The sequence below is a fragment of the Triturus cristatus genome, chromosome 8 (assembly GCF_964204655.1).
Source record: "Triturus cristatus chromosome 8, aTriCri1.1, whole genome shotgun sequence".
NCBI classification, from domain to species: domain Eukaryota; kingdom Metazoa; phylum Chordata; class Amphibia; order Caudata; family Salamandridae; genus Triturus; species Triturus cristatus.
The window spans coordinates 1,454,459,922-1,454,486,696 of NC_140591.1; the positions used below are offsets into that span (position 1 = coordinate 1,454,459,922).

Here is a 26,775-nt window from a genome sequence, read left to right on the forward strand (position 1 = left end):
TCTATCGCAACTGCGTCAATTTTGTTTTTAACTGAGCCCTTGGAATAGGCAATAGCTGCCAATATTGCATCTGGTTTGTCCGAAGTTGCAATGTTAGCCAATTCATGGTGTTTTTAGGAGGATTTGCCTCCCTGCTCTGCTTATCTTCCCTGTTCCATGATCAGGCCCTCTTTCAGCTTTGAATGCCTTTCCATGGTATGGACCAGGTACTGAAACCTAGTGCAAAGATAACACCTATCATTGAGCCCGTTTGAGAAAAGGCTCAAACTTTGCAGGTCTCTCCTTCTCAATTTTACAGGCTATGTGCATGGAATCAGAATCCTTATCAAGGAGCAAATTCAAAACTCAGGTTAGTCAAGGGGTATAGTGTTTCATAACAAGGCATCACAACATCACTCTAGAATGTCAGCATGCTCAACATGTATGGTGCCTCTCATGCAAGGTCCAGCAACCTGATATAATTGGCTGGTTTCTGCACACCTTCCTTTATCTGTGCACCCAAAGTCGCAAGGTAGTGCACGGAGACAGAACGTGGGGCTACCTTCACGGCACTTCACCCCTCAGATAGTGAGCAGGATGTCTTTAAAGCACTGGGCAGGGGTGGACCATCTTTATACAGGCCCCGTTTCCTGCTGGTGTCACCCATCTCCATTATGGTGTCAATCTGCCCACTATAGAGAAGCTTTACTCACTCCTCCCGTGCCTCAACTGCAGTCTTTTGGGCAGGTGGGGGGAAGATGGCCTCAGTCCATGTGCAGGCTACTACAGGCCCAATAAGTTAGGCACCTCTTTATATTTCCACTCCCTCACAGTGGGAAGCGCACGTCCGTTGCACCCTACAAGAAGGCCCTACAAACTCACAGGGCCCAGCCAACTCACTATTCACCACTTCTGCTCCAGGCCTTTAAAATAGGGAAGGAGGGTTGGCCACCTCGACTGTTGTACAGGTCAGCCCCGATCACAACCAGCTCTGTACTTTCATCACCATGGACCACAGGTCCCCCAGCAGCACCTTCTGGCAGGGCCCTAGATATCTCCAGGCTTTCTCCGATTCACATCTACACAGCCGCAGACAATTGCCAGAAGGCCTGCCAACAGCTACACACGCATCTAGTCATTTTGAGTAGGAAGTGATGAGTCTGCCATAATTCCCACCAAGAGGGCCTCTGCTCTTAGCACCTGTGGCCATCACTGCAGTGTTGTTTGAGCCCTTGGATTATTTACCAGGGCTCAAGATTTGAATTGCTGGGATAAAACTTCAGGAAGCTCAGGTTTCCAAGAGCCAGGGTGTCCAAACCACCACCCTGTCACTCCCATCCTAAATAATGTCCTTGCCAAGATCAGATGATTGCTCTCCTAGTGATCGTACTTGCAACATAACTGTGAACCAGAAAACATAGCCTTTCCATTGTTCTGGGACTGTTGCAGGAACAACAGGAAGACTTGTCAATGACAGTCCAGGAAATAAAGCTATCCAGCAAGGAATGAAATGCAGACAAGAAAGTGGGATAGAAGGTGTACCTACATTTTTTTTTTACAATCAATGGGCATTAGTAGCTCTTAGACTTGGCAATTTTTGAGGCAATCACAGAAACCAGAATGCGACCTGACTGAAAACAAGCATTGAAAATGCAATAGGTCTCGCCTTTGATTAAGTTAAAGCTATTTGCTTTGCTAATGGTATTGTATAGCAAAGCAAATGGCTTTAACTTAATAAAAGGCGAGACCTATTGCATTTTTAATGCTGGTTTGCTTTAAAATGGCCAATATCAGTATTGTTGCTTTTAAGATTTCATCTTGAGTAGGATTTTGGCTTTGTGAACTTGCATGTTCATACTTTGAGTTCTTGGATTTTTTCATCTCAACCAGGTATGAGGATTTATAGCCATGCTTCGCCCTGAATTATTTCTCATTGTTCATTTGCAAGCGGTGAGAAAGAACTAGGGTTCTAGAAGAGTCCAACTGTTGCTCTCACCTACACTAGTAAATGGGTCAGAAATATTTGTAAGTCTTTGGTTTCCAGTCCTACCAAGGTAGAAATCCCAATGCCTCGACTTGTTGAGTTTGATTAGGGCACAGACCTCAAGTCTTTTGAGGTCTATTTGATTTTCTCATCACTTCACTTCTGAGACTTCTCTTCTTTGTTTGGAATATGCATATCCGAAGCTCACCTTGTCTCTATGCAACTTGAATTACTTCTTGGATCCTAAGAAAGCCACCAGAGTCAATCTTCCCTATACCCCTTCTGTGTTAGCCGTAACAGGTTCCTTTACTTTCGTCGTCTGGAACATGTCCTCGTGAAAGGAATCACAAGTCACTTCCCCTTTGAGGTGGTGAATGTAGATTGGCTCGGTGTCTGCATTAAGTGGGTTAGTAAGAGGTGTTACCAATCGATGGCCTCACTGTGAGTAATTCAGCCAGTGAGGTATGTCCTTTTGAGGCAGTTGTGACAAGTGTGCGGCACTGTCCTGTCCGGTTAGTTGCTTGTTGTCCCCATGACAGTAATAAGACAGCAATTTACACCTCAAGATGGGAGCACAACGCCCTGTGGAGATTTGACAAAGAGCCAATGAAAGTGTGAAAGATGTGAAAGTGTAACTCAGTGGTAATCTACAGCTAAGAATGGTAAACTGAGAACTGTGCAGTCCATGACAATTTAGAAGTCTGTATGATGACTGATGCACCATGTACGGGGGTAATGACATTAAGATCTGACTATTGCACAGCAGTGATAAATGCCTGAATCTATGTTTATTGCTACAGTTGCTATAACTTTTTTTATTTGCCCACATTTTTCACTAGAATGACATAAGATACATGTGTACAAAATGCACTCACAGTGTACTTCAAAGTCAAAATCGGGACCAGATAATTGAAAACGATCTTGGCCAAATCTATGCAAATGCATTCAGATCTACCCCCAGCATGAAGTTAGGTCAAGTTGAGATTGACCATTTGAAGCAAAATGCAAATTCAGCGGGGAAACCAATGGCTGGTCATTTTGTACTGAACAAGGACAATAGCAATTCTGTGCAAGACATACGTGTTTAAAGCACCTTGGGGTTATATGTCAGAATATTGTTAACAAGACCATCTTCACACATAAATAGTGTGGCCTAAATATGATTTACTAAGATTTCACTCCATTGGGTGTAGATTTTCTATTAATGTATGACAATGAGGCGCTATTTCTGTAAATGATATTTAGGACACTATATTTTTGTCAGATGATACTTAGGCCAGATAGTCTGAATGCCTGAGTCTAAGCAAACATGTTTAGGAAATAGTATGCAGGCTAGATGATTTATAGTGAGGATAAGGCTTCCTGAAAAGAAAGTAGGGTCAACACTCTGTGCCTTTTGCTGAGAAAGAGCTACTCTGAGTATTTGTTTGGCAGGAAGAAAGGTATACATTTGCGTTTTATGTTATACATAGAGTTCCTATTAACTTGGTGAACAACCTCACCTCTGGAATAATAACTGCTTCCGCATTGCAATTGTGCATCAATACTTATTGCTGCTTAAACCAGAAAAAAAGTTGTAAAAAGTAAAAGATTTCTGGCACTTATTTAGGTGGCCTTCTGCATTCTTTAGTGGTGGACAGCATTTCAGCAAGTTCAATGCTGAGGAGCAGAGTAGGTCAGGAGGAACTAGTACTACCATATATGGGTTAGTTGTTGCCAGCATTTCATCTGGAGCTCACATACACTGGTGAAAGAAGGACGGACGGTGTCTCAGCAGGGACACTCATTGGGAATGAATTGAAAGCATTTTATCAGGAAATCTTACACACTTGGAAAGTAGGAGAGAGTGTATTCAGGAATTCTCTCACACCGAAAGGAATTACAGCATTTCAGCAAGCACTCCTACGCCAGTGACTGGAGTACAAAATTACACAAGGTGCGCTGATATACTAGGAACGGGTGATTCATTTTCAGCAGAAATTCTAATACTGACGTGGAGGGTGGACAGAAAATGGATATGTGTTTCTGCAACAGTAAAAGCAGGTCAGCATTTCAGCAGGTCCTAAGAATGGGGGATCGTGCTGGCATTTACTTCCATACACTGGTAAAGAGTTGGACAGCATTTTAGCACTGACACCCACGTCGACAGGAGGCCAGAGTCGACCCATACATTAGAATAATGAGGGACAGCATGTTAACAATGTTCGAACGGGGCGGGGGGGGGGGGGGGGCACTTGCTGAAAGAAGTGTCAACTGTGTAAATTCAGGCTGGTCAGCATAGTCTGTTAGTGTCAAGCAGGGCCCTTATGTCCTCTCATCCCATGCTCAGTGGCGTAAGAGAAAATTGTGCCCCCCCCTGCAGAATGCGCTGAGGGGCCCTTGAATCTCCAATATCTCAGTTATTCATTGGCCTTGAACGGGACCCTCTGAATGGTTGGGAGCTGCTGAAGGCCCCCCTCCTACCCTACGCACCGGAGGGGTCTCCGGGGATCCGTTACGCCACAGTCTATGCTTTTATGTCCATATCGTGCCATGATCTGTCTTTGAGTGCGTGATTTCAGCAGTATGTGCACGCTCGGTGCAGACCTGTGCACGTGCACACTATTGCTGGGGCACTCCCAGGATACTGCCAACTTCTAGGGTTACTGCCCAGAATGTGAGTCTCTGGGAAAGCCTTCCCTTCAAACGTGTACTTTTTGTGTGTCCTCGCAGCCTTTGAAGAGGCCTTGAGCATGGCGCGGCTGTGTTAAAGCCCGGCTAATCGCCGACATGGCCTGGCACCATGGGCGAACCGCGGATTAGTCATGAAAGAGACCCTACGGCATATTTTCTTTGAAAAATTAGCCACTTGAGCAGGACTGAAAGTGTCCTAGATGTTGCGGTTACATGAAAGCACAGCGAGGCATTCTCTGCCGGCTGCATAATGCACCGGCAGCTGCTCGGAGAATTACTGCGCAATGCTGCACCGAGCCGGTGACCCTGGGATCATAGGTGTGCACCGGGCTTCTGCGGAGTCCAGCAGCCCGTGGGTTAAAGGTGTTCATGGCAACGGCAGAGTCCGGCAACACAGGGGTTAATGGTGTGCAACGGCGTCCTAGGCAGTCCGACAACCCAGGGTGAACAGTGGAAGGTGGAATCCAGTGATCTAGGGGTTAATGTTTTGCACACGACCCTGCAGAGTCCGGCAGCCTGTGGGCTCAAGGTATTGTGCATACCTATATCTACAGACTACGGCAGCATAAGGATGAGAGTTGGACATGGTCCCTGCAGAGTTCTGTAACCATACAGGTATACACCTATGTAATCCGGCTACCCAGGGTTAAACGTTGACGTTGTGCACTGGGACCTGCAAAGTCCGGCTATCCTGGACTGACTATGCACGGGTGCCTGTAGGGTCCGACAAACCGCGGGTTCAAGGTTTGTACAGTGCCCGCAGATGTGGGTAAACCGTGCGGTAAAAGCATGCATCGGCCCAGTGAATTCCGGCAACCCAGGGAGAACCGTGTGCACCAGGCCCAGTAGAGCCCAGCAGCACAGTGGTTAAATGTGTCACCTAAACCTATGCCGAGTAGTAAGACGACTGATGAATTACACCCCAAGGCAGGCTCTAGCCGCGTTTGTCCTGCACAGGCCCCATCAGGCAAGTCACTCGTGGGTCAGGCCTCCAGACCACCTCTCGCCATGTTCATATTCCGACTGTGTCTACTGCCCAGCCAGCTCTCTGCCCCCACCCCGTACACACTGCACCACCACACACATGATCTGTTTAGTACTGCCACGAATCCCTGCCTCACTCCTGTCAAGATCCTTTTTAATGTACATTCCTCGCCTATACTTTCTAAGCGAGATGGTGCAGGCGAGGTAATGGTAGATACCAATAGTAAGCAGATACTAAGACCAGTGGTGCGCGCACACCACAGAGGAGCAGGGCCGGGAATCGAAAGTAGTGGTGCGCGCGCACCATAGAGGAGCGGGGGGGGGGGGGCACGGCAGCGAGGCGAACGCACGCTGCTGCGTGTGCTGGCCACTGACGGGAATGGGTGTTGCAAAGGCGGGACATGCGACCACCTTTGCTCAATCGGATGCCTTTTTTTAAAAAAAAAAACACGAAAGCCAATGGCGAAAGCCTGATCACACGCACGAGCGTGTGAGCAGCTTTCAGAACCCCCTCACAAGAGGTCTTGCACTGCACGAGCAGTGTTGCGCACTGCAACGCTAGGCGCAAGACCTAAAAAGCCAATACAGATCTTATACACCCTGATCTATGTAGTTTGATACCGCAGTGGAACAAAATGCCAAATTAACGTAGGTTGGCAGATGTAGTTGTAGAGGAACAGGACAAGGAAATAGCACAAGCTTACATACAAGTATGTGATACTATCAGATGAGAATTTCGTTTCAGGGTTCTTCATGGAATAGGATGTGGACTGAAATTTGCTAGATGCATACAACTAATGTATTACATCGAGAATTAAGAGAAAGTCAATATCCGATTAGAGGACTTTGAGGTGACGCGCCAGGCAATGGTGCCCAATTACCCCACTAATATTTGCACTGGCAATAAAGCCACTGTCAAATTTCCTGTAGAATGAATTGATAGGTGCAGCAACAAAGGTGGGTGAAACAGAGCACATATATCACTCTATGATGCCAATATGTTGGGATATTCCTCTCAAACATTAGATAAACATGTAACGCCATGACAAAAGTATTTACACTATGCGCAAATAGATTTGGGATGGCGTTACATCCTTGCCTGGAAGGACTTTGATTTTATTTTTAATTTACAACCATTCTCGGAATGAATTTGCCAGGTGCAGGTTTCCACGCATATTATTGGGAATGTCATGTGACATATCCTGCGGGTTCCTATTGCCCCATGCCGAAATTCTCCATAGCATAGATTGAAGAACAGGGGCAATGTAGCCCTCTTTGCGAATGGACAATTTTTTCCTGTGTAGAAAGATTTATCCCTGTGGAGAAAGCCTTTTCCCTACAACTACAACTGAGGAGATGATGTAGCCTAACGGCTAGGGTGGTCGATCTCAAATCCGGGGAACCAGGTTCGAGTCCCTGCAATGACGCTCAACATCCTGTGATTCTGGGCAAATCACTTATTCTCCCTGTGCCTAACAAAAATGAATATTTCCTTGTGTAATGCAACTGGAGCTCATGCAAAGCTCTCTGATACCTTCCATCAAGTTTGCGCTATATAAAACTACGAAACAAACAAACTTCACCAGATCTGGAGCTAATCAGTCCCCCTTCGCATTCTCGAAGAGGAGTTACTCCAGCTCTTGGCTGGAGTACATTTCTGACCATTTCCGGGTGGGAAGTGGATTGAAGATTACGTTTTTGCGACTTACTAAATTGGTACCATGCTGCTGTTCTAGTCGAAATAGAAGCAGGGTACGTTTCTTTTCACTACTTTTTTTCATTTTTACCCGGAAAAGTCAATTATTGCTAATAATGCAAGTGGTGTTGCTCTGAGAGGAAATTATAGGAGGTCAGAATGAACCCTCATTAAGTAAGCTAGAAAGAACAAGAGTCCCCGGGACCTAAGAAAAGTAGTGGGTGTGCGTGGAGGGATGAGGACAGCAAGGTAACACAAGACAAGCTGATTCACTCTTGTGCTATTCAGGCAGCAACCTACCAAGCGTATCACCTCTCACCCTTGCATGTGCAGGGTGCCTCTCTAGCTGGGGTCGTCGCTTGATCTTACTCGGGCTCGCCAGACTGGTACGCGTAGACCTTTGAGAGCCTTCAAGAGCCTCAGAAGGACTTGGGGTAAGAACCCCTGCTTAAATTTTGGGGTTATTCAACCTAGCAGGAGTATGTGGAATCTGGCATTTAAAGTTTGTGTGGTTTCTGCTTGTGATTGCCCTGCCACATCCTCTCTCATTCATGGGGTGCATCTGTCGAGCAGCACACAATATGAAATAAAATGGTGCATGGCTACTGCTTTTGCCACTAATTCTCATACATGCCCTTTTGATGTCCTTCTACTCATTCAATAGCATCTCTGCCGAGCACATGTTGCTGTATGAATTACTGGGCCTTCTCTGATTTCCCTTTTTTTTTGGTGTAAGAGCACCACTGCATCCAAGTGCCCCTGTGACTAAGCTGGTGAGTTTGTATTATAATGTTTGCATTTATCTCTCATATGCCCTCACCCATCACACCTCAAAGCACTGCTTCTCATAACACAAGAGCTGCACCTCTGTGGTCATCACACATGACACAACAACACTTCCCATATAGGTACAAAATAAAAACAACACCGCTTGCTATCAGTTCTGGTAAGCAATTCAGAACCACACATAGGGGGTAGTAAGCGATAGTCATATACTACAATACATAAATGTACTTATGGAGAAATCAGCAGTAAATCCATTTATGTCACCCAGAAATTATTTTGTGAATTTCCGGAAGGAGTAAATGGAGGTCATTTCGGCTGTAAACATGTGTTTACAGCGAAAAACACCTGTGTAAATCAGGCCAATATATTTTATCAGACTAAATCAAAGGTCAATATGTGAGGACATTAACACTATGCACTCATGTTCCAATTTATAAATTGGACTATTTCTAAACGATGTCATAAAGTGCGGACCAGGCCTCCTGGACGTCACAGTTTTGTCCATCACAGAGAAATAGTATATTGGACAACACATCCATTTGAACATCAAGAGAAATGGTCTTTGGTACATGTTTACTTCAAATTAGGCAACTAATCTTAAGGAGTCTGGTAAGGAACCAGTAAACAAACAGGAATGATGTCAACTGTACATGGAACATGACATTTCTTTGAACTACACTTACTCCGTGAAACATATTGGGAACGTTTTCATATTTCTGTCACACTGTCCCGAAAGAGAATGCGTATGAGCTAGCCAATGATTTGTTTATGTTTAAGGTGCCAAATTCAATAGGTCGATTGATTTCTTATTCTCAAACTTGTACTCTTGAATATTCATCATCATCATAGATTTCTTTATTTCGGTTTATACACCATAAAAGAACAGACACAAATAGATACAAATATTGCTAAAAGAGTTAAAAAGGCTAAAAATCATGGTAAAAACAATTATAGGTTAAGATAGTACTTGAAATTAAAACAATGAGGTTAATCACATAGCCCAGTCCATGGTTAAACTTTAAGAAAATTCATCCGTGCCCACCACATTGAGCTTAAAAAACGTGATACCGCATAGACAATGTGAAGTTCATTGTTATATTTTAAGAGCCTGAATGCTTCTTTGCAATGTGTTGTGCCAAGGTTCCTCCACAACTGGATCAACCATCTGTGTCTAATTGTATGGTATCCCTGGCAAAAGAAGAAAACATGGAGTTCAGACTCCTCACCCGAGGTACATGCAGGACACCCCACTGAAGTACCACTGGACCACTTGTTGATGAAGGAACGCAAGGAAAGGCAGCTATGCCGAAACTGCACATACAGTTTCCTGGCTAATGCCGGTCGGATTTCATCTAGGCATGGCTCAATATTGTACGTAACCTTCACATCCAGAAAGTTTGATGTAAGAGAACCAGTGGTGGAATCTTCAGGGAGTTTATCGAGTTTGCCACCCCAATAACTGGTAACTAATTGTTTATGCGAGATTCTCAGACAGGCTGTATCTGGATTATCCCAAAGATCGTCTCTGCCAATTGCACAGACCTTCCCTAATATGTGCAAACCATGACAGCTTTCCTATGCCGGGGAGTCTCAAAATTTCTAAGAGCTCAGATATGTACTCGGCCAGTTCCGGTGTCACCCAGATGTGCCGCCAAAAGAGTAGAGGTCTGCAGCCAATTTCCTCTGCGATGGGTCTCACCCCTAGATCCATACGCAGTGGAATCAAGAGGGGAACTCACTGGTAATCCGAACAACTGCCTAAGAATGTTTTTCTCTGTTTTAACAATAGGCCTAAGGTGAGAGTGCCCCCAGAGTTCAGCCCCATATAGGACAGCACTCCTAAGCTGGGTTTTATAGATCTTCATGACTGGACTTACCTTTAATATTTATCCCAGACCATTTTCTTCACCTTTCTATATATTATATCTCGTTTACGTATGAAATTCTTGATAATGTTATTAAGCATTTAATGAAAAAAGCTGCAATAAAAAATAACTCTGAATTTAACAGCTTCATCCTGCTTTTTTTTTCCTTCCTGCCTACTACTTTGCTTGATTGTCAAGTACAATTGTATACAGGCACCGAGAAAACAAGCAACGATTGGCTTTCCTATGGTGCATGTATATATTCAGAGGCTAACATAATGCAAGCAAATATGAGCACATGAAGCATACATACAGCACAATTAATCATCACGGAGTTTGTATGGTATTTAAATCCGCTCATTACCAACTAAACTAAAATCATTGCACTCAATGATAACATGACTTTGGGGCAGTTATGTTACAATCAAAGCAATACAACACAGCCATCCATACAGATGCTATGTGCCCAGACCAACAGACATCCAGGTACTGATGCAACCAAACCAACCTGCATTCAGGCAAATCTGCAGACAGTCTATAGTCACCCATGCACAGAGTTCAAAAGATACTAACATCATAGCACCCAGACATACAGCTAACTGCACTCAAACCAACACAAAGAAGGCCGCACAACGCAACCAACGCAAACAAGTAAAACACAAACTGCCACAAACAGAGCAACTAGACATACATGCAGTTGAATGCATTCATGCATGCATACATAGATGAATTAAAGGACAGTGAACACTTAGTGTCCGCTTTTAGCCCATTTGTGGAGGAAATCACATTTGAGGTTGAGAACGGAAGAGAGTCAGTGACTATTTAATACTTGGCCTCTCTCCAGAGGAATTGCCTCTACCTGCTGATGAAGATTTTATCTCACAGGCCCATCCAACTCGTGCCCTCTTGGAATGATCACCTGTATGCAACAATTTTCAAGTTGCACACCTTTATTATCACCCATATGTAGCATTCAAGTCAGTCTTAAACAAGCCCATTCAGCCCTTTATCTCACACCTGTATCCATAAAATGTTTCTGAAAGCACAAACATTTAGCAGGTTTACATTTTTGTAATAAAGGCTGATGTATTGCGTTTATTTTGTTGGCAATTTGAGTTCCTTTTGCGTTACCACTTTTTCAAGGGATTTCATGTCGTTAGATATTAACATTTTGCTACACTGTTGATAAGCAGCCAACTTAGCAAAGTAGGGATTTCTGTGGTCTCCTTTATCCTTAACCATGTTTATTTCATATATGGGCGTGCCCCTACAGATATGAATGTTCCAATGCAAGGGAACACTGAAAAGATGAAAGGCAAGAAGAGAAAGCACATAAACGAACTGTTAAAATTACGATTCCTTTCGTCAGACGAAGGTCATCGCCACAAAAGCGATTATAGAAAAAGTGCAAATACCATGGACTCAGCAAAGCTACAATCTACTTTAAGAGTAGCACCATAGAAAGCAGTGCAATAGTAGAACTCCCTATGCCAAGCAGGACACTTCCTTATCTCGCTTCAAACACCAATTACAAAGCCTACTGTTTTGCACTGAAGTCCTAACTACAATCTATAATAGATGGCAAGAAATAAAGCTAGACCTAAAAAGAAAAATGACTTAGCTGCAAATAAAAGTACCAGACTGTAGAAATTGTTCAGAATAGTAGTGCAACATATGTCCTATTAAAAATAAACGTTATCAAAGCTCGGTTCTCCTGAGTTCACAATTACTTCAACTTCTAAACTGCTCATTTTGCTACTTCAAATGATTCTAGGCCAAGGCGCTTGATTTTAGGTCAAGGCACTGTGGGAATGTCACTGCCACACATACTATACCACTAACTTCCTCGTGTGTATGCCTTGCCTGGGAATTTTACATGCCAATCACTCACATTGGGCCACATACTTATATGTATTTTCTTTCACCCTTTCCCTAATCCCTTCATGCTTTTTGGGAGACCAGTGGTAGACTAACATGATCAGTCAAAGCAGTTCGGGCATGCTAAATATCTGTTTTCATCTGCCTCTTTCCTCTATCTTACATGGCTTTTTTTATTTGGTGATTGGCCATGCTGCTTCGGCGTACTTCCATTCATCGTTTTTGTTTTGTTGAAAGTGCCCAAAATTGACCCCACAACTTTGAGGGCACTGCACCACCATTTTCTCTCTTTGGTGAACAATGTGGTGAATAAGCGCAGGTGGTATAATCATAGATGGTATGCTTTAGTACCCACATGACCACTTACCGCTTGCAAGGAAGGTATATACACTAAGGCTAATTTAGGACGACATACAGCAAATACGTATCTTGGAGAACAGCGTACCTTCGAGAAATATGATCAACTCGAGGGATTGCCAGTTGCAAGGTTGTGTGTATTGTTCATGATTTAACCCTGAACCCCTGAGATTTAAACAGCAGCCCATCCTAAGTGGTAGAAATCATGACTTCCACCATAAAAATGGGAAAAAAGTTTTGAAACGCATGCAATATTAATATTTATAATCTGAGCAATGAAGTCAGACAGGTTTCATGCACACACTGTACATTCACCACGATTTCAGAAGGAATGAAGTATGAAGTTGGTGGCCCTTTTAAAGCCAGAGTGGGGTGGGCATGTATTACATTTTAAAACGATGAGTTATCCAGTGTTGCCGATAAGAGTTGTTAGATCAATGGAAAAACACACGGTGCCCTTTAGTTTTTTTTTTTTTTTTAAATATTATTCGCAGGCTTTGGAGGTGAACTTTCAGAGATCAGCAGCCCAGCTACTGTGGGCTCAAGTCAGCCTCTGATTGTAACCAACCCCATCAACGCCCCCCCTCCCCCCCCCCACAATGATTTCTGAACTCTACAGGTTAACAAAACAGTCATACACAACAGTCATACACAAAACTATCTGAAACGGCTCAAACTAAGGCTAAAATGTAGCTTACAAGAGCTCAAACACCCCAGGATGTCTAATGTCCCTTGTGCCGCCTAAAGTCACAATACAGCTTTAATTATCCAAAGATGGTATAGTAAGCCCAAAACTCACACTTCCAAACTGACGATACAAATTATTACACCAAAATTCACCAATATGTCTTGTTTTTTTTAAAAGCAATTTTTTTTCCATTTACATCTTCATACCTCACTGCTGCCGTTTCTAATTAACACCTGTTCCTCAGTTTATGGTCTTAAACCAATTCTATCCGATACCATTCCAATTTTTCACAAACTCTAAAATATGGATCTAATAATCGCCGCTTATGAAATATGTGGCTCTAAAGTCTACAAAGGCTGCCTCCTCTCAAACGCCCCAGTATGGATTTATGTACATTATACCTATGGATATGTTACAAATGGTTTAAAACTCAGCAAAGTGGCATTATAACATAACCACCACACTGAGAATAAGACAAAAACACAATACCTATAACAAATCATAACCAACTGAATCACACTCTGGTCTGTGATGGGAATCTCTGAGGAAAGCCACCTAAGTACTAATAGGTCTACAAAGCCATACCATTGGCAGAATGTATGCTATACAAAGTCCATTAACATTACCACAAACTCCCTAGTTAAGGGAATACTATTCATCTTAACAGCTCCAAACTCCCCATACAGCTCGTTACACCCAAGCTCTACAATTCTTTCCATATCTCTCTCTACAATTCGCTGCTGAAGTTATCAACAACGTGTCTGATAAGGCTTTGTTGCCCCCAAAACATGTCAATATTGTTCCAGGTACCTCCAAATTTCCCAATGAGGCATAGTACCCCCAAACTCCCCAATATGGCTCCGGAAATACCTTAAAAAAAACAAATACAATTCAAATTACTCCAAACGCTCGGCTATTGCTCATGTACTGTCCAAGTTAACCTCCCACATATGGCTTCATTCATCCCAAAACTAAAATTGATTCCAATGGTCCTTAAAACATCAGAAGGTGGTCCAATGAATCTTAATCTGTCCAAAGAACTTGAAATGTACTAATTTGGTCAACAGTACCATTAAACTCTCCAGTATGGCTCACTTTACTGCAAACACATCAGAATGGTTACAGTATTACCAAATTCACAATAAATCTAGAACTACCAAACATGGAATAATCCCCAAACTACACCATGTGCCACACTAAACATGCTTCCAAAAACTCCCAATCGTCCGGCACATTCTCTAGCATCTCTTATATTAACCTTAAATTTCCACAAGAATGCTTAAACCTCCACACCCCCCAACCATTGCTCCATTTAACATCTACCATGACTAAATGCCTTAAAATTTCTCAACATGGATCACTGACTTCTTGAGTTATAAATATGGCCTATAATAAATTCATGTTTTTAAACATAGTTGTATGGTTCCAAACAACTATTTAGGGTATGTCCATTGCCTTGCCATCATGGCAGATCTGCAGACAGACACTTAAAGAATAAGCAAGTTAGAGAAGATGTGGCGTAACGGTCAGAGCTGTCGACCTTGGAACCAGGTTGGAGTACCGGCGTCGGCTCAACATCCTGTGATACTGGGCAAATCATTTAATCTCCCGTGCCTAACAAAAATGAATGTGTCCTTGTGTAATGTAACTTGTACCCATGTAAAACGCTCCAATATACCTCTGGGTTGAGTTCAAGCTATATGAAACTGCAAATGCTGGGATTACAAATCCTGCCTCAAGATACCAGTAAAAGTCTCAAAATACCAGTAAACTCTCAAACTGCTCATTTTCTGAACCAGGCATGAACCCATGTACAAGCTTCCATTAGTACAAGGTCACCCTGAGGATCCACACACCTGCTATCATGAGGACGACGTAGGTCAGACCAATGAGGTGGACACGGTACCAGGTGTCGTTCAGCAGGTGAAGCACGCAGTGGAAGACGAAGGCGCAGCCCATCTCCACGGCGACTCCCTCTGCCACGCTCGACTGAAGATGGGGGGTGCACTCTGGCGCCGCTCCGCTATGCACTCGGATCAGCCCCAGCTGATGCAGCTTCGTGGCAGCCAGCCAAGCTAGGGGGGCGGCTGCGAACTGGAAGAAGAGCTTCTCGGTGGCTTTGGCGAACGAGGACTTGCCGGTCATCGAGTTTTGCAAGGTAATGGTTGAGCTGCACTCTGCACAGGTAGAGGCCATGCTATGCACCACAATGGTAACATAGAGAAAAGGCAGGATGATGGGCATGCGAATCTTGCCCACCTCGAAAAGCACCCAGAACTCGTGCAGAAGGAAGCACAGCTGGAAGGTAAAGATGAACTCCATTGCCAGGTATTGCTTGCTCAGCGGGATGACGTCGCGCAAGCTGATCCTGACGTAATAGCACAGCATGACTGTGAGCATCAGCACCATCAAGGACAGCGACACGTCCTGGACCTCGACCATGGTAATGGGGCTGTCCCATGAGTCTGCCATGATGTTGAACCTGGGCAGCACTCAGGCCGCTCACAGGCGTGGCTGACGTGACCCGGCCGTTCAAACTGTTGAAATAGGTCAAGCGCGTGTCAGAGCAGTTGAGCCGCGCGCGCCAAAAAAGGCTTGGCCATTGTGATTGGCCACTAATGTTAACACCGCGCAGTTTTCATTGGCTAACATACGGCGCAGCGACTCTTGGGTGCTCAACCTATGTGGCGATTGGACGGATGCTATTTGGAACGCGCATTCGCTTGCCAGACGTTCACTGACGGGCGCTGGTTTTGGTTGAAACTTTGTACAATGGTGTGGGCTGGCTCTCCGATATCGTCGGAGTTGCCGGGGCCCCCGTATGTCAACGTTACAGCTGCAGTCTGCCCCTTGGTTTAGTCCTTCCCTGAAGGAAGGGGTGTGACTGGACTGGGGGCCTTAATGAAGGCCAAGTGGAGAAGAGCCCAGGCTGTAATGGCTAAGGGGAGCGAAGGCAGGGAAGTTACTGGGCAGCAGATTAGTACACTGGGTTCAGCCCAACCATAAATGTAAGCATGGGAAACAGGCGTGTGTCACGGGACCCTCTTTCTCCTGGGAATGTATTACAAACAAATACATTTCAAGCATCAGGCAATAAAGGGCATAGTGAACTAAAACCAGTGCTTTAAATGGAAAAAAATAAGTGCAGGTACTCTCCAAAAGGAGCGATGGACTGGGGGTGGAGTGTGGGGCGGGGCTAGGTTGGAGCCAGGGGCGGGGCTAGGTTTTCAACCTTTCCAAACTTTATATGCAAGAAATCCAAGTGCATTGTGAAAAAATCGGAAGTATCTGTTCAATGGTTATTGCCCTAATAATCATTTATAAAGCATTTACTAATAATGGTATGTTTAAAACTGTTTATCCGGACATCGTCCATCTTATGTTTCCATTGGGGCAGATAATGGGTCGGTCACAGTATTCGTCCGTCCTCCCACGCCCGTACGGTTCAAATTGACCCTCATGTCCGGATAAATCTTTTCGTAAACAGACTTGGTTAACCATATTGAATATGAATAATTGACAATAGAGAAAGCTTACTGTTGAGCCCTGAAGAAGTCCATGTGTGGACGAAACGCGTTGGCGGTTGCATAATGAATAAAGACGAAAAATCAACATCAACTAAATACCGTTGTTTCTTTATACAAGCATACAACTACACTATAATTGTACCTTATTGTGGATTGCTGAGAATCGAATATTTACAAGTGTGCAGAGCTATCTCTTGTTGTATGTACCTAGAGAAACCAGTTGGTTCTCTCCTGGTTTCCCTAGCTTTGGGACGTAGGGGATTGTGTCCCAGGCTCTTTTGCACCTTGTTTGCTGCTTAAAATTTGCTGAGACGTTTTCGATTGGTGCGGGTTTTCGGACTTCGATCCCCATTCTTCTGTGACCTATGTTCAAAACGGTCTCTGACTTTTGCCATCAGAACTTTGCATGCTTGAATTTTTAGAAACCCTTACTTATGAGAAAGGGGAACCACGAGTCCCAGCATGCAAAAGCATTACCAACAAAAATCTTTAACTGTCTGAAAGTGTAAGGCATTCAATGGAGATGCCTGTCTCATTTGGATTATGTATGGTTTCCCATACGAAACAAGGGGTTTAAATGCACCAAACCAAACAAATTGTGTTGCCTTTAAGGTGTTTTTTTGTTTGAGGGTAATCAAACAAGGGGCAGCAAGGGCCACCGAGAAGGTCAGAATGGCGTGGGCTTCAGATTGGTGCTGTTGTTAGAAAGGCCACCAACCCAAATGCTCTGTATCATAGGCATCCCCGCCTCAAACCCCTGGCACTGGCATCCTAGCAGGCCATGTCAAAACACCTGGGCATCAGCAACAAGAATTGACTTGCTCAGTTGTGTGAGTGCACACTGTGGGCCGAAAGCCTCGCAGCCCTTGGGGCATTTAGGGAAGTGTGAAAGGCACCAGACGAGAACACAGACAAGCCACATTTGCAAAAACATGCACTCTCACCGTCGCGTTCTGCTGAGGTAAGGCTGCCAAAATGGAGAGCACTGGGGGTCATTCAGTTCTTGGCCTCTCTGCTGAGATTGCTACAATGGTGCCGGTCACCAAAGAGACCACTTAACTGTATACAACTGGACGCGAAACCACCAATGTTTAGGTAACTTTTGTCTGCCCTGATAAAAATTCAGCCTTTCAGCATTATACAGGTTACTAAAGAGGGTCAAAATGTTTCAAGGGGAACTCCTCGCACCTTTGCTGACCTTTTTTAAAGGACATATGAAACACAGCCATCTCAAAGCACCATTTACGTTGAGTTTGAGGAAACAAGTCACCTGCCTAAGATTACTGGGGCACGGCGTTACCATTATCCCCGCTTTAGCGGCAGAAAACTGCAGCTAAAGCAGCGATAATGGGCTTGATAATATGCCCTGGAGAATTCCAATAGAAGCCCATGTTGACACCAGAACATGGGCTTCTATGGGAATTCTCAAGGGCATATTATCAAACCCATTATCGACGCTTTATCGGCAGTGTTCTGCCGCTAAAGCGGCGATAATTTTAACGCCGTTCCTTGATAATATGCCCCACAGTTTGATAAGTGTTCGAGCTACAAATAATAAAACCTACAAACTATGCATTTGGCAGAAAAGTGCCTCCTGCCCTCTTCTCTTCCGCACACCGAGCCCCTAGCATTTAGTACTTGAAGGACGTCTATTGTCTCATGCGTTTAATTGGGTTGGGGAGGGTGTGGGGGGTCTGCTCAAATGCCTTTCAAACCCAAGGGTCTACTGTATGGGCTTGACACAGGAACTCTGCGCTCTTGATAAAGCACCCTGGCTCGCCCCTTCGTTCTGCCTCTTCCCCGGTACCTCCTAATTTAATGTACTGTAGATCTATTTGAAAAGGAAACAACAGTGTTGTCGTTTGATTGCACCAAACCAAACAAAATTGTGTTGCCTTTAAGGTGTTTTTTTGTTTGAGGGTAATCATACAAGTGGCAGCAAGGGTGGGAATTTACATGCAAGTAAAAATGGCTAATTTAAATTGTTGATGAACTAACATTTTCAGTCATTTAAAACAATGGCATGGTAAAAAGCTGTACTGCCTAAAGAATGCGCCCCACATCCTCCTTCATTAGTTTTATGATGGACTCTAAACTCCCACTGTGCAGGATCAAAGGGTAAACCAAACACCCTGCCGCCCCACGCTGCTAGAAGAGTTGCAGAGAAGCACAACAAGATTGATGTGTCCAGGTGACAAGCGCTGCTGTTCTAGCGCTCCTGTGCGAGCTCAGCTCGGGATTGCAGAATCGGAGCAGGTCATGTGAAAAGTGCTGCCGAGGTAGGAGAAAATGCGAGCAGCACCACCTGAGTACCGGTACTCTCCTTGTTCTAGAAGAAGTTCCGGTACTCAAGGGGCAAAAATTAAAAAGTGCCGGTACTCCGTACCGGTGAGTACCAGCCCATTTTATAGCACTGACTAAAACGCATGTAGCCTGGACACAATTAGGTACTAGCCAGTGACAAATGTGGACAGGTGAAACAGGGAGCAATGGACAATGGGTACTGAAAGCAACTTAAGTGCATGCAGCAGCTCCCAAAAATTATTTCAATGATAGTAAAACTAAGGAACCCAGGAAGCATTGAGGAGGAGGCATGGGTCGCTCTAAGGACATAGCTGGTAGGAAGGCACAAGTGTTGGAGGTGAGTCAGAGAGATAGCAGCTGGTGCAAAGGCATCTGGTCATGTGGATTGGAACGTAAATGTTAATAAGTTGATTTCCATTATAGGTGCTAAGCAAGGAAGGAGTCCAGCCAGATCGTGAAGGGTGTATTGTTCAGCAACTGGGTAGAGCAATTGGGAACACAGTAAAAGGGCATGGCGGAAAAGGCTCTAGTGGTCGGAACAAGGCAATGGTACCAGCGTTGTGTAGAGACCTGCAAACATTGCAGCTTGAGTCTCCATTTTAAAAGACAATTTTGAGGAGTTAGTGGTGTGGGTCAAACACTTTGTGGTGTGGGCCAAGGTTACACGTAAATATATGTCCTGCGTCTCAAAGCATCTGGCAGCAGTAGCATACAATATAAAGCTGAAGGGTGCAATACCAAAATAAAAAGATTTGTTCTCCAGAAAGCCTTAAAAGGAGGGGCCACATGCGAAAATAAGACCAAACATTGGGGCTTTCCGGGTTATCGAGCTGGTCCCAACAGCCAAAGGTGACAAAAGCAACAGGTCTCCTTTTGTAAGGATAGCTGATTCAGACCGCACAACATAGCCTTACAATACAAAACAGCTCAAATGAGCAGGTGACACTGTATATAACATTGAGTGGGACAGCCCTCATTGCCCGGTTAGGCTCCTGGCGGGGTACATGAATAACAGGCAGGAGTCCATCGCTAGGATACCTTCTCACTCACAAATCTGGGATGCCAGAAGTTCAGGGGGTACTTTATCTGGACATTGGCGCAAAAAGGCATGGAAAAATGTAATGCTTAAGCAGTATAATAAAATCATTGCTAAGATCTTATTTTTCATCATTGCTGTGTTTGTGTTCTACTTCACATAGTGCAGAGCGGTGTGGGTGATCAGACATTGTTACCTTTCGAGGGCTACAGACAAAGCTGGCGGCAATGGGGGAAGGAATTCAGCATTCCTCTTTCAACGGACAAGGATGCACTGCTTTAAAGATTCAAGCGTACCGCACCCGGTCAAGAAACACTAATGTTTTGATCTTCCACTTGAGGAGGAAACAACTTCCCAGCTATAGGAAGGGGCGACTGGTTTCATATTGTAAAGAAGGACCTCACTAACTTGGCCATGAGCATGTATGACACGGAAGTGGGATACTCAGAGATTATTCCCGGGAGGTCCCTGGCAGGGGCTCCATCTCAAGGGGTGGTATACAGTTGTCAGATAGAACAATAAACATCATAACTTGCGTCAACAACAATATTACAGTCTTGATAGGCTGTCGAACATTGGGACGGATGAACTTCTACGGAACATATGGGCAACATTTAATGCAAGGGTTTGTTGGTGTATTTGAAGAATTGCGGCACAGCTATGGCGGGGAGGGGGGTGGGGGCGTTCCTGGCAGTGAAAGCTCCCAGCAAGGCTTGGCTGTACTTACAAAGTGATCCTACATAAACATAGCATTTGCCGAAGAGGAACAGGCCACAAACAGGTGACAGTCAGGACCCAGAGCAAACTGTCAGGCTAACGCAATGGCTTTGGGGGTTCCATTTGAAGAAAACAGTCAAGGGCAGAGCCTATGGCCCAGAAGAAGTTGGGAGGTGTGGTGGCACCGGAAGTGTAAGGTCACCAGGTCGGGTTGGAAGCAGACGCTTACCTTAAGAAAAGGCGTGGTGGTACTGTAAGTGAAAGGTCACCCAATCAGGTGGGAAGCAGACGCTTACCTGGAATGAAAGGTGTGGTTGCACTGTAAATGAAAGGTCACCTGGTCGGGTGGTAATGAGACGCTTACCTGGAATGGAATGTGTGGTGGCACCCAAAGTGAAAGGTCACCCGGTTGGGTTGGAAGCAGATGCTTACCCGGAATGAAAGGTGTGGTTTCACCGGAAGTAAAAGGTCACCCTGTTGGGGCTGGAAGCAGACGCTTGCCCAGAGTGGAAGTGAGAAAAGAAAGGTGAACCAGCGGTGCTCGAGCAAAATTTCCTCAGCGGTGCCAGGCTGAGGTTCTCACCACCCTAAAGTGCCCAGAAAAGCCACCATGTGTACACGAGGCACTGCCAGCCTGGCTCCAGTCACCGCCACCCCTACTTGGCAAACAGAACGTGGCTTACCTGCTTATCGCGCTACGAACAGGTGTTGGGGCGAGAGGGTGTGAAACACCTTCCAGTACCAGGGACATGCCAAGGGAACACAGACCGGGCCAGGCTCATAAATGGCATGCCCCACGTCACCTACCCCGGGCTGTGCCAGGGCACTCCGGTGTCACGGAGCTAGGGTGGCATCATCGGGAAGGCTGTGAGTACAGTTCAAACAGCTGTAGTAAATACTCCCATGGCCGGCCCTTCACTTGGCACGCAGCCGGGGCAGAGGTGGCAGGGCCCTTAACACCCTATGCTTTTCACCCTCTCCGCTTGCACAGACTATGGGGGTGGTAAGCGCAGTAAAGGACGTGACAGAAGCTCTTCAACTCCCCCACCCCCTTCCGCTATTCCCTTCAGCGCCCTCAGCTAGAGCGAGCAGGCAAGAGTTCAGCCCAAGAAAAACAATCTGCAGTAAGTTGGAAATGCAAACACCCAGACAGTCCTGTTCCTAGCCCAATCTCAGCAGAATGAACGAATGTTCGAATGAAGGTATTTTTAAAGCGCGCACGACTACTCAAGTGTCCCGGCGCTGAAGCAGCCACGGGTCACCAAGGCACGTTATGAGCTAACAAGAGCTCGCATCTCTGGTCTTTATGGGGCCATGTGTTTTGAAACACATGGCCCCATAAAGATAAGAAAGCTTTTACTTCAGCCGGAAAGTGTACGAGCCCGACCAAGTGGGCCGGCCGAAAAGTGGAAATGTCTACGTCACGCAGTGCTCTTTCCCAATGGCTGGCCACCGTTTAGCATAAACGGTGACGCCGGCCAATGGGAAAGAGGGGCGGGGCTTGAAGCCCTTTACAGCATTCCCTCTAAATCATTAAATCTCGCCAGCAAGACTGCGCATGTGCGCAGCCCACGCAGGCGAGACCTAAAAAAAGTGGGGCTAAAATATATCCCTGTTTCAGGCCATTTTGGGTTAAAATCTTAGGAGTCAACCCCTTGTCTCACCCCATTAAGACTCTGCACCAGGTGGATGTGTGAAGTGCAATAATTGGTCTTAATAAGGCACTAGGGATCCTCAGTCTCACTAGTTTGCTCCATAGGGTGTGTCTGTCAACTCTATTAAAAGCGGTGGAGAAGGCGACAAACACACAGTATACCACTTGCGATTTGGCCACCACGTACTTATCAAGTACAGGTTACATTACTGCAATATTATCAGTCATAGAATGTTTAGGCCTAAAGCTCGCGTGGACTGCCGGTATCACGCCCTTCAAAAAAAGCCCAGTACTTGAGATGGTCCAGAACGCTTGAGGCGAAGATCTTCCCTGTTGTATCAAGAAGGGCAATTTGCCGATAATTACAAGGAGAAAGGTGGGAACCTTTTTTGTGGAGGGGGACTACTAGACTTCCAGGCCATTAACTTGGACTTTGACCCGTTGCATAACAGTAGCAGAAAAGTGGAGTGAGGAGCCTGCTTCAGCCTTCTGGGTCACCCTGCGGTACTATTATGGGAATCTTGTCGGACCCATCACTGCAGAAGATCTTGCTTTCCTTATATATATCTCTTTATGTTTCTCCTTGGGAGCCATTATGTGCTGAGCAAGCTCAGGAGCAGACTTAGAGGACTCCTCACAACTGGGTGTGGCAGGATCAATCCCATACAGTTCAGAGAGATAATTAATCCATTCCTGCTGTGGGATGGGAATTGTAGACAGTTTTACCCTACTGCCCGTGAACTTGGAGATGAGCTTCCATTTATTTGTAGGGCTGCTTGCTGTTTTACTACCCAGTTCTTATCTATGGTGTTTCTACTATTTATAGAGTGAATTTTCCTCCTTTTCTTTTACAGAGCACGAATGTCTTTGCCGCTGAGACTGAGAAAGCAATAAATTGGAACCGAATGAGTTTATTCAACTCTCGAAAAAAGTTCGGCTTCCTTTGACTCTTTTTTTTTTGACTTACCGGGTGTTTACGGGTTACACACCTCCTCTGAATCATATAGACAACATCCTAGATTGTCTCTTCAAATGTCTGAATAGGATTTCTTTCTATCGATGATTTGTGTAAATGATTGCTGCATTCATCTTGGTTATGTTATTAGAGTTCCATATAAGTCGACCTTGCTTACAGGCTATGAAAGCATCCACGTTTCATTCTACTAAGGACCAAGACGAGGTTAAGTGTAGATGTAATATGAATTCAGAGTATAGCAGTGTGTGATCACTGCCTTGAACAAACTCAGCATTAAGGGGTGAACATTTCTGATATAGGTCAAGACTGGTTATGATGTAATCAGGAATAGAGTAGCCAGTGACCCCCTTTCTGGTAAAGGCAGCTGGGACATCCCTGTCTGTTCTTCCATTAGAATCACGCCGTTTATTCCATTCAGCGATTCCAGTAGCATCCTTCCGTGTTTATCAGCCTTCATCTTGGGTGGAAACACAGAGTCAGGAATGGAGCAGGCACCTTCCAGATCCTTATTTCTATATGCTTTATCGTGGCATTGGAGAATTTTGTGAAGTCGCCCATTGTTATCATTTGAGAATTTCCTCCTGACTCGAGGATGGACTCTATTAAATAAAATATCTAATTAAATGATGAGTTGAATTTTGGGCCAGAAGCAACATAAATGATGAATAAGAATAAAGTGCCTGCAGAGTAAACACTTACGTTGAGAAGTTTTGTTTTGATTCATTGTATATTGTTGCACAGGAGTAGTATTATTTAAAAGTCTCACTGTATCTCGACTTTAAGGAGGATAGATAGGCCACCCTTGGCATGACCTTTCCTAACCCTTATAGCAGAAACATCAATGACAAAATAATTATTCCGTCAAATTAAGTTACAGATCAGGTCTCTTGGAGACAAATGATTGTTGGGTGAATTTCATCAGGCTGTGCAACTTAGATGTTTCCAATCCAGCCAGGTTCCAAGAGATAATTGACAGATTATACCTAAAAAGGAAGTTTGAAGCCACTACTTACTTTGTTTTCGTGTAAGCTCCATTTTTAGGTCTCGCCTGGCTATCGCGTAAGCGATCGCTCAGCGAGACTTTAGTAAGGGGCTCCCAAAAGTGCTCCCAAAAGCGGATTGCATGGCGAGCACACGCACAATCACATGCATCGTGCCGCCATGCAATCCGTTTGACATCATACTTCAAAGGGTCCGCTCACCCGCCTGGAATGCGCTCCCCCGCCAAGAGCGCGCCACGCTCCGCCAGGCTTGTCTTGTTTTAACTTGGTCCGTGCACTTTCATGTTTTTTAACTTGCATCGCCGTGCATGTTCATGTGTTTTTAACTTGCACCAGGCACTTTCATATTTTTAGCTCGAGCATTCGAGACCTCGTGTATTAGTTAATTCCTCCTGTCTGAACAAAGCGCCATCCTTGGGCTGCGCTTGTTTACAAATTAGGCACTGGTGCTTGCTATAATTCTCTGGCCAATGCGAACAGCTGCTTTCAGGAGACGTCATTTCCGTGGCCGAGTTGAGTTGAAGTGGTATGAATGCTGCCGTCTCATTGGCCGCGTCAGAGCAGCGTTTGAATGCCCGACTGAGCTAGGCTTCTCGAGTCACTCACTGACAAAGTGGTCGAAGCACTCTGAGGCTTGGGACACGCACCAGGTTTTTCTTTTTAATCAGCATTGCTTCATTCCTTCTGTCTGAACAAAGCGCCATTCCTTTCAGTTTTGGTGAGACTAACGCACATCCTGCTGCTTAGTTGCTCCCACGCCCTTCCAGCACTCTACCAGCCCACCCAGGCTCAGTCTTCCTCTCACCTTTATACAGCCATTGTGGTCTTTTGACCCCTTCCTTCCTCAGCTCTTCTCGGACCGAGCCACTCTGTTGCCTCTGGGCTTTTCCGAGCCCTCTGCTGATCTCCCCTGCAACCTGAGCCCCCCTGCTACCCCAGTAGTCCTGTAGTTCTGTGCTCCGTTGCCCCCACTCCCCCGCCACCTCAGGGTCCCTTTTGCACCCCGGAATACCCTAGCGCAGCTGCCATGAGCTCCCTGCAGGAACGTCAAGTACGCTATACTACACTTCGTTGGCAGCAGGGAAATGCCCCATTTGCACCATCACGCACAATCCCCGGGCCTCTGGGCATTCTGCAGCCTCGCCAAAGGGTGGCGTTTCTGTTAAACAGCCTCCTGTCATATAGTAAACCGCTTATTGGTGCAGTATGAATCGATTTATAGAGCGCCAACAAGTCTGAAGCAAAGTGCTGTAGATAAATATCAACATTTAGTAGACACAGTTTCATATGAGGAGTTTCATAAGTAATATTGCAAAGTGTATATGTTGGATTGCATCTGTCTTTGATGATATATACCCCACCCTAACTGCTAACGCAGTATCTGCGAATCACAAGATTGTCCTCATGCACGTGTGATCTACTGCAGGCTGGAACCGTTAGTTTTGGCAACCATGTTTTCAAAACTTCCCACTGTCCCATCGTTTTTAATCCCCCTACCCTCACATTCTTGCTTTTAATTCCTCTTATCCTCCCACTGTTGCATTCAGTTCTCTCCCAGCCCCCTGTCTTTGCTTTCAATTCACCCCACCCTCCCATCGTTGCAAAACTAAATACTTAAAAGATCCCAAAAGCGAGACCTATTGGCTATGCCAATGCTTGTTATGTTAGCTACTTAAGGCAGGCTTTAGTTCCATATCTGTCTACCTCTTTTATCAATGTGTATTGTGAGTGTGTCTACGGATCCATTGTTGCACTGAAGGCCATTACGACTAGATAGTAAAATCGGATGTTTTCCGCCCAAGTCTTCCACAAATGTGCGCTTCCAAAAAAGCGCACCTCTAAGTGTGCCTCCTGGCAGGAGCCGCAGTTAGGAGAAAAGGTAGTGGCAGTTGAGGGCTTGGCCAGATTCAACGAGATGCAGAGAAGATTCACAGATGGCTAAATGCCCCTTTAAATATAATTAGACCTGAGAAACACCGTGCAGGAGAACATGCCTGGGTTCCTGGTGGACCACCTGGGCTCAAGCCATTAACCTAATTGATTAGATTGGATAACTCAACGAGATGGATATCCAGGCTCTACACCATAGCTTCCGCATCAAAGATAACAAGACATATCTGTGGCAGACAGGAGTGGCAATCTGAGACTGGGGAGGCATTGATCGAGATGAAGTTGCTACATTGCAACAAACCAACCAGGAGGGTCTCAATAAATCATAGGCATAAGCTATTCCACTTTAAATTTCTGCACAGATCGTATTTTACTCTGGAGAGTCCCCCTGAATAGATTCCTCTAGATCCCATAACTGCTCACACTCTGGAACGTCCAATGGGAGGTTTTTACATCTTGCCTTGCCCTGCCCCCGATCTTAGCATCCTGGAATGAAATTGTTCATACTATCTCGATCATGATAGGATACCGAGTCGCATCCTCTGACAATGTGATTGCAGCATGTTAAATAGGAGTGGGCGGAATTTGCGTAGTCGTGCTACGCAAAGCTCTGCGAAATGGTAAAAAAAATCTCTGCGAGCACACATGTGGAAATTTAGCGTGCAAACTGAACATTATCTGCGCCATCTTGCCTCTCCCCAGCACCACGCACCGCGAATGCACGGCCGCCATTTTAGGCACCCCACTCTCTCCCCGCTCATTTTCGATCACCAGCGCTTT

The 26,775-nt window shown here is 45.2% G+C and overlaps 1 pseudogene across 1 annotated transcript in view; it reads right to left on the reverse strand.

Moving 5' to 3' along the window:
• The window catches only part of LOC146805916 (aquaporin-11-like), a 348,642-nt pseudogene that overhangs the window by 202,029 nt on the left and 119,838 nt on the right, over positions 1 to 26,775 (reverse strand). The gene's annotated exons all lie outside the window — the stretch shown is intronic.